Source organism: Nycticebus coucang, chromosome 11, assembly GCF_027406575.1.
Source record: "Nycticebus coucang isolate mNycCou1 chromosome 11, mNycCou1.pri, whole genome shotgun sequence".
NCBI classification, from domain to species: Eukaryota; Metazoa; Chordata; class Mammalia; order Primates; family Lorisidae; genus Nycticebus; species Nycticebus coucang.
The window spans coordinates 30226043-30243554 of NC_069790.1; the positions used below are offsets into that span (position 1 = coordinate 30226043).

Sequence of the window (17512 nt, forward strand, 5' to 3'; positions counted from 1 at the left end):
GTAGGTGTTTTGGAGAGGGCACAAGGAAGCTGAATCATAAATGATTTGTATCTTTTCTTTTTGTTTATATTTTCTAATTTTTATAATTATTTCTAGTCTTTTTTTAAAGTTTTATAAAAGAATTTGTATATCTGGAGATATTTGTCTCAAAGGGGAAGCAATGCCAATTTGCCTTGAAGACCTGACTTTGGGAATTATTTTATGCTATTAAAACATGGAAGTTACAGATAGTCATATCCATAAGTAAATATGGTAACAATTATTTTAAGTGAACTTTAGTCTTCAGCTTGAGCAGATTAAATTCTGTAGTGGGCTCATGCCATTTCTTTAATTGCATTAATTATTTATAACACTGCTATTTCGTACAGTTCGGGGCTTGGGGGGCAGTTGATTATAGCAGTTTGTTTCAAGTCAGGTTTACACCTTGGGTTGACAAAATCATCACACTTTCTCACTGAAATGAAAGAGCTGGGGTAATGTTTGGGGGCAGTTACAGCAGCTGTAGGGTTAAGGTGCGGACTGTGTGTGAAGCCTCGCCACCAGGTTTGCAGTGAGATCCAATTTATGCCAGCAGTGTAAACAATATTTTCTTCATCTTCTTGGAAGTTTTTCATTTTGACAGATTCTAGCATGGAAGATGTGTTTAATTCAGGGGCTTTGTTCTCTCCTTGACTCCAGACTCTGAGGGTAAACTCAGAGCCTCACAAATTTCTTCTTTAACATTTTCTATCTTTTGACAAGGAAACAAGTTAAAACCGGCTGCTTTTTATTGGTATGGGTTTTATTCCATATTTTTATTATTAAATTGTGTGATCCTTCAGAATTGAGCACTTAGAAGGGAGCTCTCCTCTCCCTAACCCCGGCAGTAATAATGCAAATCGAGAGCAGCTTCCTCCTCTGCCTTGTGCACTGTTCCTGATCACAGACGTGTCTCTCTGTGTTGCCTACTTACGTTACCAAGCATATTTGTGTCATCACCTCCAAACCCTTTAATCAGTCCTGTGTGTAGTTGCTGCATGGAAGGTCAGCCTGTCTGTATGTGGGTGGTAAACGGTGAGAGTTTCACTGAAATCTTGTTAGGTTGGGAGCTGGGTTAAAAATGCTTTCATGGAGCATATTCACTTTTGTGTATTAACGTGTTTACTGAAAAACCAAAATCTTTCCAAATGGTTCTGTGAGGAAGGAATAGAAATGAGAATTTCATTGTAAGAAGTTGGGGAGGAGGATTGAAGATTTTGTGAAGACAGTTGAGGCAGGATTTTTTTTTTTTGAGACAGAGTCTCACTATTTCGCCCTTGGTACAGTGCTGTGGCGTCACAGCTCAAAGCAACCTCAAACTCTTGAGCTTAAGCTATATTCTTGTCTCAGCTTCCCAAGTAGCTGGAACTACAGGCGCCTGCCACAAGGCCCGGCTGTTTTGTTGTTGTTGTTGTTGTTGTTGTAGTTGTCATTGCTGTTTATCAGGCCTGGGCTGGGATCGGACCCACCAGCCCCGGAGTATGTGGCCGGAGCCCTCACCACTGAGCTACGGGCACCGAGCCTAAGGCAGGAATTTCAGAAGAATTTAAATGTAGCCATGAAACAGTAGACTCTCAACTGGTGTTGGGATTGACCAGAGGTATATCCGCCAGATGTATCAGATCTTTGTCCTGGTGGGTAAAGTAAAGAAAAAAATATGCTGGGATCTGAACTCTACGTAGTATTTTGGAGTCTTGCCTGTGACTCGTAACACACCTTGAGTGTCTCTTCTGGGCTGCACCGTTTCCTGTGAGAGGCTTCTCAGGTGCGTGTAGTCGGGATATCTCTGGTGCACCACAGTGCTGACACGTCGTTTTCACGGTGTGCAGGGTCGCTGGGTCTGCAGACCATATTCCATGTTAGGAATACTCTTGTTTATCTTGTCTTTACCTGGCAGCTGGCGCTAGCTAAGGTGCCTGCTGGTCGTGGTGCCCCCAGCAAGGTACTCATAGCTTTCATTCCAGTTGGTCAAACTTATTAAGTGTCTGCATTGTGCTAGTGCTGGGGGTCCCGAGATGAATAAAACCACAGTCTGTGCCCTCAAGCAGCTCATGTTTTAATAGGGGATTTTGGGTGACCTTAGCGCTTCAGGACATAGTAAGAAATAAGCCTTGTACTTGTGAAACTTTATGCTTTGTTGACGAATGTTGTGGAGAGAATTTGGTACCTTCCTGTCGCCTTCCTGCTCTGCCCCTGGCTCTCAGTGCTGTCCAAATGCCATCTTCCTGCTACCCGCTTGGAACGCTGAGGGTGGGGGAGGAGGAGGAGCTTGTTCTAAAATGTAAGAAGGGCTAGAGGATCTAGGGAACTTTCTTCAGCCCAGCTGCCACTGACAGCCTGCCTGCGATCTGGACTTTGGGCAGAATTACCCAGGGGACTGCAGTGACTGGATGATGGAAAATTTTGCAAAAAAAAATTTGGATGGTCCAAATATTTTCAAAAACATTTGCTTAGCCAAAGCTCATATTTTACAAAGCCTTTGCACATATCTAGAAGTTTTCTTCTTTTCCATGTGGACATGGAAGCAAAGGAGAGGAAAATGTGGCCACATGTATGTTTTCTGCGTCTCATTTCCAAGTATTTGGCTTTTTCAGGCATGAAAACCACCCAGGTCACTTTTGTGAGGTGCATAGTGCCTCTCGACTGTTCTGTCTGCTGGGAGAGACACATGAAATCCTAAAGCAGAAAAAATTCTTCTGCACACAATGGGAGAGATTATAGTAATGATATCAAGCTGTAGTTTTAATTGCTTGAAAATAGGTTCACAGCTGTTTGAGAGTGAGGACCTCTCAAGGGCAGAGCAGCAAAAAAGTTCCCCTTTTCTGGGATTCCAGCCATGACTCAGGTATCCACATCTGAAGGGACTTTTTACAGAATGCACTTTGCAGTGATCAGGGAGACAAAGACATCCGGAGAAAGCACAGGATGACCCTAAGTGAGAGCTTGGCTCTAGTGCCATTCCAGCCTGGAGGCCTCAAGGTCAGGTGTGTAGGAGCTTGTGGCCAGACAGACTGGGACAACAGGACAACGTCTCTGGGGACAAGTGTGAGTTTGTTCAAACTTGGGTGGAGGGGTGAGGTTTGAGAATGGTGAGTGCCATGAATTGAGCCCTTATGCTGCCTCCTGGAGGAAAAAGTGCCCCAAAGTCACGCTAGGACCTCTGCACACAGTGTTCTATGAGCCAGGGGTGTTGAAAATCAGTTAATTTTTCTCCTGTTTGTATACTTACATGGGTTCCAAATAGAGATGGAGAGAGGCTCTTCTAGCCCCTTTGAACATGGTACAGGCCAGGAAATCTTCTCCTTCCATCCATCTTACCCTGAGCACATGGCTTAAGCTCATGCAGCAAATCAGCTAACTTTTCCTTTCTTTTCTTTTTCTTTTTTTTTCTGAGGCAGAGTCTTGGTCTGTTGCCCAGGATAGATTGCTGTCGCATCCTAGCTCACAGCAAACTCAAACTCTTGGCCGCAAGATTCTCCTGCCTCAGCCTCCTGAGTAGGTGGGACTATAAGTGCCCGCCACAGTGCCTGGCTAGTTTTTCTGTTTTATGTAGAGTTGGGGTCTTGCCCTTGTTCAGGCTGGTCTCAAACTCCTGAGCTCAAGCAATCCTCCTAGCTTAGACTCTCAGAGAGCTGGCATTCCAGCTGTGAGCCTGGTCCAGGCTTTTTTGTTTCTTAATGCTAGTGAAGCTGGGAGGGAGCTAAAGTCTGAAGGCAGTTGAGACCACTTTGCTGAAGTGCAAAGTGTAGGAACTGCCAATTTCCATGTCAGCTTAAAACAAGGAAAAACCCAGGACTCAAATCTTTAATTTATGTACAGTACTCAGATCTCCAGATTAAAACATAATACAATTGTTATGCATAACTCTCCTTGTGAAAACAACCGATTGGTGAGAAATTTCAGTTCTTATCAAGACTGGAAAGAAGAGGCAGTGAGATAAAGAGGAAAGAGCCCTTGAACTGGGAGTCCCCATAGCAGATACTAATCCCCACTCTGCCACTAGCTGTGACCCTGTTTAAGTCCCTGGGTTCTTCTTTTCTTCCTTCCCTGTCTTGTCAACAGGCAGGGTGGATGATTGTAAGTCTTCCCCTTCTCCGAGGCTCCTTCAACTGAGGACCTGATTTTCAGAGCCTTGGGAACATCTTAGAATTAGAGTTAAATTCCGTGGGATTTTCCCAGGGGAGGCCTTGATGGCATTTTGTAGGACATTCATTGGTGTATGGTTACCATGCTATCAGGCAGCATTTTGAAACCATATACAGGGATGACGCAGTGGCCTGAACCATCTGACTTTGCAGAGCCAGCTTTTCTGCAGTTCCAGGGTAAATGTGGGTCATTTTTAAAAGCCCAAGGATCCTGTATGGTTTGGAAAAGTTGTCAATAGATTATCACTTACTCATATTCTTTTTCTCTCTTCTTCATCATCTTTGTTTTAAAAAAATAACATTTCCTAGGCCTGCCATTTCTTTGTTCTGTGTTGCATGTATGTAGAGGTATCTTGAAACCTGTAATTTTAACCTTTATTTTCTCTACTTTCCGTGCTCATGAAATTTTTCATGTGGCCCTGGTTAAAAATTGATTAGTAGAGTCACATCTTTGCACAGGTTAGGGAAGATTCTGTTAACGAGATGAGTGGTATAATCAATATGATAGTAGGATGGTTTAACTTAAGGGAAGAAGTCCTTATTCATATGTTAAAAGCTTCCAATAAACAGTCACCTGTGCATCCCTTAGGAGTCCTTCTTGTATTTTAAGGAAGATCATCTCATATTGTTCACCTCCTAGTTTTTCATACATTTGAAAATACGACAGGCAGAGAGAGACGGGGAAAGCACAGTAGGCTGAGAGTGAGGCTGAAGTTAGGTTCCAGCCTTAGTGCTGATCAGCAGGTGAGCTGATTGGCTAGAGCACCCAAAGGCCCCAGGCAACCTATTTTGACATGAGATTTCATTAACTTAAACTGAGGGCCTTCCTTGGTTCAAATAAATTATGTTTCTTTGAGTGGCCAAAGTCCATTTTCTTCCTTCCCCCCATCCTTTAAAAAAAATTTCAGATTAATATAAGGGTACATACAATTAGGTACCTTGTTTGCATTTGTTAGGTAAAGTCCAAGTTGAGCTCCTGTTTTTGTTTTTCATTTTGTTACACTGGGCAGAAAATGAGAGAAAGCTTGCCCAACCCATTTCACTGGTCCTGCAGAGCTTCCCAGGGGTGGGGGTCTGATCATGTAATGCCTGGGCATGACATACCAGCTGCTGAGGAAGCTGCCTGAAGCCTCGGTGTTGATATTCACAGTCTCCTTGTCACGCCTTTAGGTGTTAGATTATGGGGAGGCCTGAGATGGCCCCAGGGAAAGGACAGTAGGAGTAAGGGATTGCTTTGAGGTGTGGGCACCATAACATTTGCCAACCTAGGGAGAAATAGTTTAACAACTACAGTACAACCTCTGTTATGTCAACTACCCAAAGGACTGTGACAAACTGGTCACCATACGGAGGTGGTCAACATAAGGAAAGGGGCCTACTGTACTGACAAGTACATGTGGTGCATTTCTGGTCTATGAAAATTATGTCAACTTAAGGGTGTGATCAATGTAGGGAGTTGGTCATCTATGGAGGGTGCACTGAATTTGGTTTTGACAGCTATTATTATAGAATTCACCCACTGATGCCCAAGCCTTTGTCTTTGAAATCATCTCACTGGCAACACTAATAGAACAAGGAAACATTTTCAGTGAGGATAGTATTTATCCTACCTAATTCAGTTTTTTCAAACCCACCCTTTCCTACCTTTACTTGTGGACAGAGATTCCACCCTTTTCTCCGTTATTTTTTATCCAGGTGGTTTCACAGCCAAAGATGTTTGCCAGTAGCTAGTCAGAGACCTTTGTGTTCAAGATTAAGGCAGGTGAAAAGGAGTTAACTGGTAGAAGCATCATCTAGAATGGGGGATCAGCCGTGCCAGGGTGCTGTAGATATTTGCTAGTTCTCTTTGCCTGAATGAGTGGATGAAATCCTTGGATGGATTTTGTAGAGTTGGTTTTTTGGGAAAAGACTTTCTTAAAAAAGGCCACGTATCTCTTCACAAGTCATAAAATGAAATAAAAAACTGATTTTCCCAGAGTTTTAAAGCAACAATACCAATAGACACATAAGCAACAGCAGCCGTCCTCTGGAGAGCATTGGAGGATAGTGATAGTGAAGCCAGAAATAAGCATGGGTACTTCTCCTCTGAACAGAGTGAACAGAAATCTCTCAGTTCTCTAGCTGTGCATGGTTATGCGGTCTGATGGTTTCCATGACTTCTTGTTGATGCTTTCCAACTCCAGCCTTGACCTGGCCTGTGTCAGTGCTTTCCTAGTGTTCCTCTACAAAGCATCCAGCAATTTTTGAAATACCTTTGGTGAAATTCTATAGCCTTAGAGATTTGTCTCTGTAATTGTTAGACTTCAGCACACTCAGGTGTTAACACTTAGGTAGAGTGCTAAGCAAAGAGTCACTCTGCCCAGGGGTGATTTGCTGAGCATTTCCAAACCTTGGTTCTAAGTGGAATGCAAACAAAAACAGAGATAGAACCAGCAAGTTCCTCACTTACATTAGTGGTCCTCCTGTGAACATTTAACTGTGCTCTGGGCATGTTTTGTGAGCCATCTGGTCCAGTATTTTTGTCGCAAGTAAAAATTTGCTTGCTTGTTGGAGCTCAACACGCCACCCCTCTTTGTGTCAGCTCTAAAATGTACACTGTTTGGGAAAAGGAAAAATAGCCCCAGGCTGTGTAGCTAACACACAAATAAAACATTTTGTAGTTTCATTTTCTCTTTTTCCCATTTAAAAAGAACAAATACAGGGCCCATATAACTTTCAGTTTCCTAGGAAAGAAAGAAAAGGCATGAGATAGTGTGGCAATTTTTCCTTTTCTTTACCTATGGCATTAACCTTGGTTATTTTACTATCCAGCTGACACAGTTATAGGTAGAATTAAAAATGTTTTTGGTAATTTTTCAAATTGGTTGCATAATTCCCAAGTCACCCTCCACTGACTTAACACATGTTGGGATAGGATGGTGACATTTACAGTTGGCTCCCTGGCAGAGGGAAGTCTGCAAAACGTTGTGCAATAAACAAAGTGTGTTTTTTCCATTGTTTCACCTAGCCTTCCAGAATTTTCTCTTCAGGCACTTCCCCTGCTTCTCTCATCCACTCCACTACCCTGAATTTTCACTTTGCTTAAATTTGTCAAGAACTCCAAACTCTGACCCTAGCCTGGCTCCCTCTTGTCCTCTCTTCCAATTCAAAACACAGCACTCATCAGTTTTATTCCCAAAAGATTCCGTATCAGTATTCAAAGAGAAAGTTACCTGACTGGTTCTTAGGTCATTTTCCCCAACACCACAGTTATTTTCTGGATTATTGTCTGCCAGACTTTCGAGCTATAGAGATGAAGGAGATGCAGTCATTTCCCTTAAAGAACTTGTCACCTAAATGTAATTCAGATACAGTCCTTGAGTGAGTATGGACTAACGAGCTGTAATGTCCTTCTAACTTTCGGATTCTTAGATATAATGCAACAGCCAGTAGAAAGATTCTCTGATGGTGGAATATGAGATACTCTCTTAGGGCTAGTCAAAGTATTTATTTTAAAGGCTGAGTGTCTCCTTGTGCCTCTGAAACTGTACCTTGTTTATTCCACCTGCCCATAAGATCAGTAACAGAGCAGTTTTTAAAGGAAAAAGAAATTTCTGGTCCTCAATTTTCTAATCTGTGGACGATAAGCTCTCTTTTTGCTTTATCCCACATTAATGATATTGGCAAACATGCATTACAGGGAAGCTCTGTAGAGCTATTTGAGTGTTATCAAAAGTTTCTCAAAGGTCATTAAATTAGCTTGAAAATTTATACAACTTCTTGCAGCCACATCTTGGAATGCACTGTTTAATTTTTTAAGTTCTTTGCTGAATGGTTAATGTTAGAACTGTACCTCTGTTTGTCTTTTTCTAGTTAATAATCTATTTCCAGAAATCTTGCTTTTTGTTCCCATAGTAGGATAAGAATTGAAAAGCTTTAGCTTAGAAGGTGGGAGGGGGTGGGGCCTTGGTGCGTGCCACACCTTCTGGGGGCAAGACATGATTGCAAGAGGGACTTTACCTAAATGCAATCAGTGTAACCTGACTTATTGTACCCTCAATGAATCCCCAACAATTAAAAAAAAAAAAAAAAAAGATTTTTACATAGTTTTCTTCTTTTAAATTTTATGTTGGTTTCCTGCCGGCTGGTTAGAGTAGAAAATGCTGAAATTTGAAATATGTTTCTATCTTTGTGGGAAATTAGCTTACTTAAAATTAAAATCAAAAATTCAGTAACTATAGGGTCATATTTTTCTAGTCATTGAGGGATGCTAATTCCATATTTTGAGTATTTCTTGATGTACATAAGATTTGCCTACCTCAGGCATTTATATTTAATAAATCATAATTTATAAGATGCTCATTAAAAAAACTGTTGGCAGTTACCAATCACTATTAGACTGGCATGACCTTTTAAAATAATTTTGGAGGAGAAAGACTAGAGCATTTGTTACAGTGCTATTGAAACTCTCTACTTAGATGTGATGCGCAACTCATTACCTTTAAAATTCCATTTTGATAACTTTAAAACTGTGGCATTTCTTGAGGCCTTCCTCACATGTCAAAGAGGCACATATAGATTGGAAACTATTTATTCAGGGAATCTCAAATGTTACTGAAAATACAGTTGTAAAATGTCAAGTTATTAATATTTGCATGCTGATGAATTAGATATCCTAAAAACTTTAGTAATCCTGGCTATTTCCTTGTTTCTATTAGCGAGGATTGTGGAAAAAACACTACAAACAGAACATATTGCATGTTCTTCTTTCTTTTTTTCTAATTTTTTTTAGTAATTGCTATGTTACAGGTGGTTTTGTTTTATATTTTGATTCAGCTCTTACATTTAAGAACCCGAGTCCAAGTAGACATGATATGAAGCTTTTATATCTTTATTCCTGAAGATACTTGATCTTATTTTTCAACCCCGAATATATGGGTGTATACTTAAGAAGAAATGTTTAATAATGCTGGTCTGTGAGTACAAGGGTGACTTGGGAAGATTTTGCTGTCTTTTGGTACCAAGTCTCCTCCTTCCCCTATCTTACTTCACCTGTGTTCTAATTCTATTCCCAATAGCAAAAGGCAGGGTCCCTCGTTTATCTTTTGATGCCCCAGTTCCTAGGTAGTGTACAATCAGTACCGCTGGGTCCTCAAGGAACACTGAATAAATGGACAAATTATCTGTATTTTTAAATGTACTTTTATTATCTTAGTTGCAAGTGTTAAGCGTGGAAATAATTAGGATCTGCATGTTCCTGTCAAAATAAAATGGTTTCCAAGTGATTAGGATCTCCAAATTCCTGTTACAAAATAGTTTAGAGTAAGGCATGATGAACTCTTCTATTTCTTATTTTGAAATAATGAACAGTAGACCAGTCCTTCTTTGTGGAATGGAGGGATAACAGGGTGTTTAAAAAAGATGAAATACTTAATTTGACTTTAAATCCTTGGTAGGCAAAGTATTGACCGTAGAATTGTTTCATATGAGGTAAGAAAAGAGTAAAATAGTCTGAAAGATACTTTTTTTTTTTTGGCCAGTGTTGGGTTTGAACCCACCACCTCCGGCATATGGGACTGGTGCCCTACTCCTTGAGCCACAGGCGCCACCCTGAAAGATACTTTCTGACATCATTCACAGTTTTTGAAAACATGAGGAACGTTGGCCAACTTTTCATTGAAATGCGCATGAGAAGACACCATTTTTAAAAATTGATTGTGTGATTGATTAAGAAGAAAATCCATGGCTGTGTGAATTCACAAATGCCCAGGGAACTCCTGTGTTAGTTTGGGTCAAACCAGGAGACAGAAATGGCATAGGAATTTAAATAGGAGACCTTTCATATAAGAAATTATTAATGTCAGGGTGTCTCACACCCGTAATCACCTGTAATTCTAGCACTCTGGGTGGCAGAGGTGGGTGGATTACTTGAGCTCAAGTTGGAGACCAGCCTTAGCAAGAGTGAAACCCCATCTCTACTGAAAATAAGAAAACTAACTGGATGTTGTGGTGGTCACCTATAGCACCAGCTACCTGGGAGGCTGGGGCAAGAGGATCACTTGAACCCAGGAGTTTGAGGTAGCTATGACCTATGACACCATGGCACTCTACCAAGGTGACAGAGTAAGACTCTGTCCCCCAAAAAACAAAAGAATTATTAAGTGAATATAGTAGGGTTTTAACTCAAAAGTCACCCTGGGGCTGAAGAACACCCAAGGACGGACAGACTTGGAAGCCATTCCCCAGGTCTAGGGCCAGACTGCCTTGGAGAGGATATGGATGTAACTCCCTGTGGATGGCTGGAATGTTCGCTGGGTTGCCTGGGGCGCAAGCAGTTGAGGCTGGTGGGAATTGGGGTACTTACTGTAGGCACAGGCCTGCAGCTTTCAGGGTCTGTGTGAAAGGCCTATAGAAAGGTGGCTACTCGGCCCAGGACAGGCTGTGTGCTCACGAAGGGACTGTGTGCTCTGAGCACAAGACTGGAGCAGAGCATCACCAGATGTCCTCGTACACATGCACCACCGAGGGACCATGAAGCAAGAGCAAGAAAATGTAAAAAACACAGTCCACTGGAACCATGACTGTGTCCCCACGTCGCCCTCTGCTGGCGAAGCCTAGCCTTGAGCTCACTGAAAAAGAAATGCCTGGAGTCCAGTCTGTCAGTATTACCACAGAGCAGCAAGTAGGGGTTCCAACTGGAGTTTATCGAAGATAACAGCCCAACACAAATCCCAGTTTAGGCAAGGACATTTTATTTTGTGGTTAAGAACAATTATTTAAAAATCAACAGCCTCAAGCTATTGCCCTGGGTGGAGTGCTGTGACATCACAGCTCACAGCAACTTCCAACTCTTGGGCTTAAGTGATCCTCTTGCCTCAGCCTCCCAAGTAGCTGGGACTACAAGCACCCACCACAGCGCCCAGCTCTTTTTTGGTTGTAGTTGTCATTGTTGTTTGGCAGGCCTGGTGTGGATTCGAACCCACCCAGCTCTGGTGTATGTGGCTGGCACCTTAGCTGCTTGAGCTACAGGCACTTAACTAAGATCCCATCTTTTAAAACAAACTGTCTTTCTGATAATGAGCTGCATTTAGATACTTTAAGAACGTGCATATACTAAAATCAAAAAATACTCAACTCGTCTTACTAAAGCACATGCATAGCACATATCTTTTCACGCCTGTAAATGTAGCTGTTCTGGGCCTAAAAACCTTTCTGCCTATTATTTGTGTATAAGGCATAGTAAGAGCAAGGGATACCACATTTAACAAACCCCACTCCTTTTTTTTCCACTAACACACTCACCTTTACACTTGATGGCAAGAGCTGATTCCCTCCATTAGGCATCATTCAGACTACTCCTTGGGCTATTTTGGTTTATACCTCTTAATTTCATTGTGCTCCTTCTTGGTCCTAAATTATAAGAGTGGATAAATAAGGGTGTTCAGGGGAGTGTGCCATTCATTATTATGCATGTATTTATGTGTTTTATGTATTTGGTTAAATAGAGCCTTCATCAAAAGAAATGTTAATGTACAATTATGTTTTGTAGAGCTTGACTTCACAATATGATAATAGAAGAGCAATATTAAGAAGTAGGAAGTTGGTATCTGCATTGTAAGGTCTCTTTATGGTGCCACAATCTTACAGTAATGATAATAATAAAAGGTTTTTGTTCTTTGTTATTTTTTTGAGGGCTGACAATGACTAGTCACATTCTGAGTGCTTTCTGTACACTATGTCATTTAATCCTCACAAAAACCCATGTATGAGTCAAGCACTATTCTTACTCTCATTTTTACAGGTAGGATTACTGAAGAAGAGTTTAAATAACTTCCCAGGGCTACCTAGCTAATAACTGTTATGCAAGGATTTGAACCTAGGTGGTTTGGTTGCCAAGCTGTCTTTCTGAACCACTGTAAATCATACTGCCTGTAGGGTCAATGGAATTTTTTTTTTTTCAAGATACTGCCAATCTCAAAAGACAGGAAGACATGCTCAGGTGCTAAATACCAAGTGAAATTTGGAAACCCAGAAAGATAAACTGAACACTGAAAGCTGACTTTCACCCTGAACTTGCTCTTAGGTTTTTATAGCCTCCAGAACTATACAGGCAAAACCCTAGGCCCACCCAAGTTGAACTGTATAATTATTGCAGACTCCTCCCACCACGGAACCGGTACCTCTAAGCTACGTTCTCTTGGTAGTGGCAAGTTAGAAAAAACCTGAGGCTTCTACAAGGAAAATTTTCTGTTTTGAACCTTACAGTTGTGTGGAGGAGCTAAAAATAAATCTCTGCAGAACATTTGCAACCTCAAAGCAGCTCGTGGATTTACTAGCTGAATGGTCAGAAAAACATTCTAGTAAGAATCTAATTAAAGTGGTACCAACTTGATAGTCTCTTATTACCTAACAGGAAGCAAATGCAAATCATTTGTGGAGGAACCCACCTTAATTTGACCATACAGAACCTTCACAGAGGTTTATATATTATAAAATATATCTCAAAACACAAGAAAACAAAGTATCCCAAAAGTCAACAGAATCAACCTGCGACATCTTTAGGCACTGAATTCATCAGATATAATACGTATAATAAATAGCTTTGCTGTGTCTAAATAATGGAAGAGGAGATTGACAATATCTTTGAGGAGTAAGACTATCAAAATTACAAAGAAAACTTGAAAACAGCAAATACTGGGTGGACATCAAGTTCGTATGCAATTTAAAATAGTTTAACATAGTAAATTGCACACGAACTTTGTGGACACCCTGTATAATGTATGAAAAATAGGAATTTAAATTAAAAGCTTGATAGGTAGCACTGTTTCTAAAACAGCATCCAACCTAAGCTAGCAAAAGCTCTACATAATAACCCCACAGAGAAGAGAAGGAACATTTCGAAAGGAGTTGAAATTAAGGGAAAAATTTAACGTTTTACTGTAGATAGAATTAAGAAAGCCAAAACTTGATTGTTTGAAAAGATTAATAGAGTTTGCAACCCTCTCCCAAGGTTGATCAAGGAACACAAAAAGAGAAAAGTCACAAATAAGCAATGTTGGAAAAGAAAAGCCTGCCTATCTGCAGTTAGATAACTAATAGAATATTTTGAACAAATTTAAGTTCATGTGCAATCCTCTGTGTGTGTGTGTGTGTATGTGTGTGTATATATATATAGAGAGAGAGGGAGAGAGAGAGACTGAGTCTCACTTGATCATCCTCTGGGTAGAGTGCTTATGGCATCATAGCTCACAGTAACCTCAAAGTCTTGGAGTCAAGCGATCCTCTTGCCTCAGTCTCCCAAGTAGCTGGGACCACAGGTGCCTGTTACAACACCCAGCTATTTTTAGAGATGGGGTCTCACTCTTGCTTAAGCTTGTCTTGAACTTATGAGCTCAGGCAGTTCACCTGTTTTGTCCTCCCAGAGTGCTAGTATTACAGATATGAGCCACTGCACCAGGCGGGTCAATATGTTTTTAATCTTAGGCACAGTGGATAAATCCCTAACTTATTAAAACTGATTCAAGAAGCTACATAAGACTAGTTAGCCTATAAACATTAAAACCAGAAGTTAAAAATTTTCTTGTTTGGGCAGCACCTGTGGCTCAAAGGAGCAGGGCGCCAGCCCCATATACTGGAGGTGGTGGGTTCAAACCCGGCCCTGGCCAAAAAATGCAAAAAGGAAAAAAGAAAAAAAATTTTCTTGTAAATTGGGTGATAGGCCGTAAGGATTCATTATAACATTCTCTCTACTATTACGTATGTTTGAAAATCTATGTGATAAAAAGTTAAAGATTTAAAGACTGTTTTCATAAAGAAAACATCAGACCCAGATGTTTTTATTGTATGGGATGGTCAGCATTAAATGAGATAATATGTATAACTTATCTAGAGGGTACTTGGCATAATAGTTAAGTGATCATTAAATTACCATTTCTTGGACTTGTTCATCCGTTCTCTCTTTAGCCTAACTGAAATCTAAAGGCAGTTTAATGGAATAATTTCTGAAAACCATTTTTGTTTGATGTGCTTTTACAATAATCAGGCTGAAATCTTCCTTATAATAGTTAATTTATTTAGCAAATTTTTTGCCAAGACTGGGATAAAGGTAAAATTTAACCTAACCCCTAATTGTTGGACCTTAGTATTATTCAGTGATGAGGGTCACAGAGTGATGGTTTACTAGGAACTTGCTTTAATCTGACTTTCTATTATTGAGAAATGGAGAAAAATAGCCAAACTGGTGTCATTTTTCAAGTGTTCCAGAACAAATTTGGTGAATTAACATTTTAGCATGCTGTGGCAGCTCAAAGTCTTACCCCTAATGGCTCAAAATATTTTGACATGTATGTGTTCATAAAGGATAGCACAAGCTGTCCCCAATTTAGATATATTCTGAAATGTCCTCGTTCTTGGGTCACGGAGAGAAGCAGCTACAGACTTGGGAAAGGGATTCTGGAGCAGGGGCTGAGAGTATGCACAAGGAATTGTTAAGATGAGGAGGACAAACAGAAGGCTGGTGTTCAGCCACTTGGGCTGTGGCCTCATCCGAGGACGAAGCTAGAGAACTCTCCTGATTCCATGAGCTGTATTTGCCTTTCATTTAATCCACCCCTTTAACGCTTGAGATATGGTGGATGTGATTCTTACAGAAGAAAATGTTTGGAATGATTTCTGCTTCTGTGAAATTTCATGCTCACATTCAGATAATACATTCAGTCCAGCCTACACAGTTTTTTTTTTTTTTTTTCTAAAAGAGTTCAAGAAATGATGCTGCCACCAATGTGGCATTGCCCTTTGAGTCTTACCATTAATTTTTATATGTTAAAGACTCGCACTCCCAGGAGCCCCATCTGACACAGGGCTGTTCTCTACTGTCATGTACATGTGGTGCGAACTGCTCTTCTTACTAATTAACTTGCCTCCTTTTACTAATTAGTGCTCATTTGTACTTTAGTTTACTGCATACTCTAGGGGTTTTTTTTGTGTGTGTGTTTTTTTTTTTAAAGAAATACTCTCTGCATTATATTGCTCCAGCCCCTTTTAATCTACCCTTCGGTGACTCAGTAGATATTTATGGAGCCCCTACTTTGTGAAGCCCCAAGCTGGATCCTGGACACTGTCTCTGTTGACAAAGAGTAGAAACCAGAAGGAGAGGACAGGCTACTATGAAACTGCAGTATCTGGCAAAAGATAAGCCCCACAGTTGTACAATGTCTAAGACTCCAAAGGAAGAGGAGACTGAATCTTGACTATGCTGAGCTATCATAGAGAAGCCTTAGAGAAGTTACTTAAAAAAATAAACAAGTTACTTAACATCCATGAACTTCAGTTGCCCCGTCTGGAATGTGGGACTTATATGTATTGTATGTATTGCAACAGTGTTCTCAGGAATAGAAGCTATTTGTATAAAGCACAGTTTGTGGGAAATAGGCTCTTATTCATGAACCCTGTTATAAAATCAGCAAATAATTGTCATGCAACTACTATATGCCCACCTATACAACAAGAGAGCCCTGTCTTTGTGGAGCTTACAGGCTATGTAGTAAATAGCATGAAAACATTACTGATTAACAAACTCATAGTAGACAAGTACTTCTTGCTGTTACTATTATATTGTCCATTTGGAGAAATTTGGAAAGAGATAGGTAAGGTTTTAACAGTGCAGGATGGCAATTTGGGAAGGCCTGGAGGTAGAAGAGAGTAGATAATAAGTACTGAGTGGGATGGGAAAGCTTCATAGGGCAGGCTCAGTGGTGGTTGCTGAGGCATGTTTAGGGCCAGTGCACATGGCTGACCCTGGTGGTGATACCGGCATTTTGTCTTCAGTAGGTTCTTGATCTTGGTGATTTGAAGAATAAATCCGCGGACCACAGATCAGTGGTAAGACAGGATTTATTTACAGAAAAGAATACAAAAACACCAAAGCTCCAGGCAGGGAGAGAAAACCCAAGTCAGGAGAGAAAAGCTCTCTCTCTGTCTCTTTCCCCAAGCTCTTTGTCTAGGGGTATATTTAGGTGCATGGGTTCTTTGTTTATGAGGCCAGGAAATGAATGGATATAGTCCTTTATGCTGGGGCAAGGTGAATGAATGCATTCCACTTGTGGAATTGAGCCTATGGAATTGAGGCCTAGGAAACTTACATGAAATGGATCTAGGCATAGGAAATGGGGGTTTGTATTTAGTCATAAGTGCAAGGGGAAGGAGATAGGAAGCACTGGTGTCTCCCCACCATTTGTCTGGCCCCTTTGGCTATTGGAGCCTCCCATGGGGGTGGGAGCCCTCCTCCCCCCCCCCCCAGCCTGCTAGTTCCTCTGCCGGCTGCCAAGGCTGGGGTGCCACCTGTCCTGTATCAGTGGGGGGAGGGAGTACCAGTCTGGGGAGTTTATAGACTGATAAACCCATGGAGAGCCTTCAGGGATTTTTAACCCTGGGATGTGACTTGATCAGAGCTGGTCTTAAGAAATTTTACCATGTTAGTGATGCAAGTGGAATGGAGAGGAGAGAGACTGGAAGTTGGAGAGGTCAGGTCATTGTAAAAGTTTAGTGAAGAAAACCCCAAAGGTAATTGGAGCCCGTAATTGTTATTTAGTAAATCTCTATTGGAAACTTTTCAAAAAAAATTTCAAAGTTTTATTAATGTAAAATATACAAATTGTAAGTGTGCTTGACTGATTTTAACAGTTTTATATTTCATATTTACCTCTGGGTAAACACCATCCAGGTTGAGATAAGAAACATTGCCAGCACCTGTGTTGGGGATTTTAACTGAAAATGCAATGTGAGCCCCGTTCACTGCAGCTTGGTGTAAGGAATGGTGGTGGGTGAGTCCATGAGGTGAATCCCACCTTGTGCCAGCCACCTTTTCAGCTCTCCTGCCCATATCCTCCCCTTCCTTCCTGAGCAGCTAGTTACTACATTAACCAGACAGCAGGAAGAAAGACAGACTGTGTCTTCCAGAGTGTGCACCTCTTCCTGCATTAGGTTTTAAAGTGGGATACACCAAGCACATTTACCCAGTGGCTTCAAGCATGAGAGAATCACGTATTATACCAAGCCCTGGGCTTCCTAAAGGGAAACGGTAGAGAGATTTACAAGTAGCGTCAGTGTGGCCAGAGCACACCCTGACAGACAGCGAGTAGAGACCCGGGAGCAGGGGCCTGAAGGGCAGTGCGTTTTGTGCTTCTCCCTCTCAAAAGTGACTGCAGTGTTGTCTTCATCCACAGGAGGGGATGTATTTTTGTTTCATTGCTGATAACTGTGTTGCCATACGTTATTTAAGAATCTGTGTATCAACTGTTATAGAAGACTAGCAGAGTTGGTCAAAATTTAGAAGCAAATTCTTTAAGTTATATCTCTTCCACTTCTTTAAC

The 17512-nt window shown here is 41.0% G+C and overlaps 1 protein-coding gene and 1 long non-coding RNA gene across 4 annotated transcripts in view; one reads left to right on the top strand and one right to left on the bottom strand.

Moving 5' to 3' along the window:
• JAZF1 (JAZF zinc finger 1) overlaps window positions 1-17512 on the top strand; it is a 379461-nt gene that overhangs the window by 110452 nt on the left and 251497 nt on the right. The window lies entirely within an intron of this gene.
• On the bottom strand, window positions 3725-13555 carry LOC128598162 (uncharacterized). Of its 2 annotated transcripts, XR_008383592.1 has the most exons (4): window positions 13350-13555; window positions 11445-11552; window positions 7376-7447; window positions 3725-6886 (listed from the first exon to the last, which is right to left on the bottom strand). It is a non-coding gene; the product is annotated as an uncharacterized LOC128598162 (long non-coding RNA). The 2 variants fall into 2 exon arrangements; XR_008383593.1 differs by lacking the exon at window positions 7376-7447.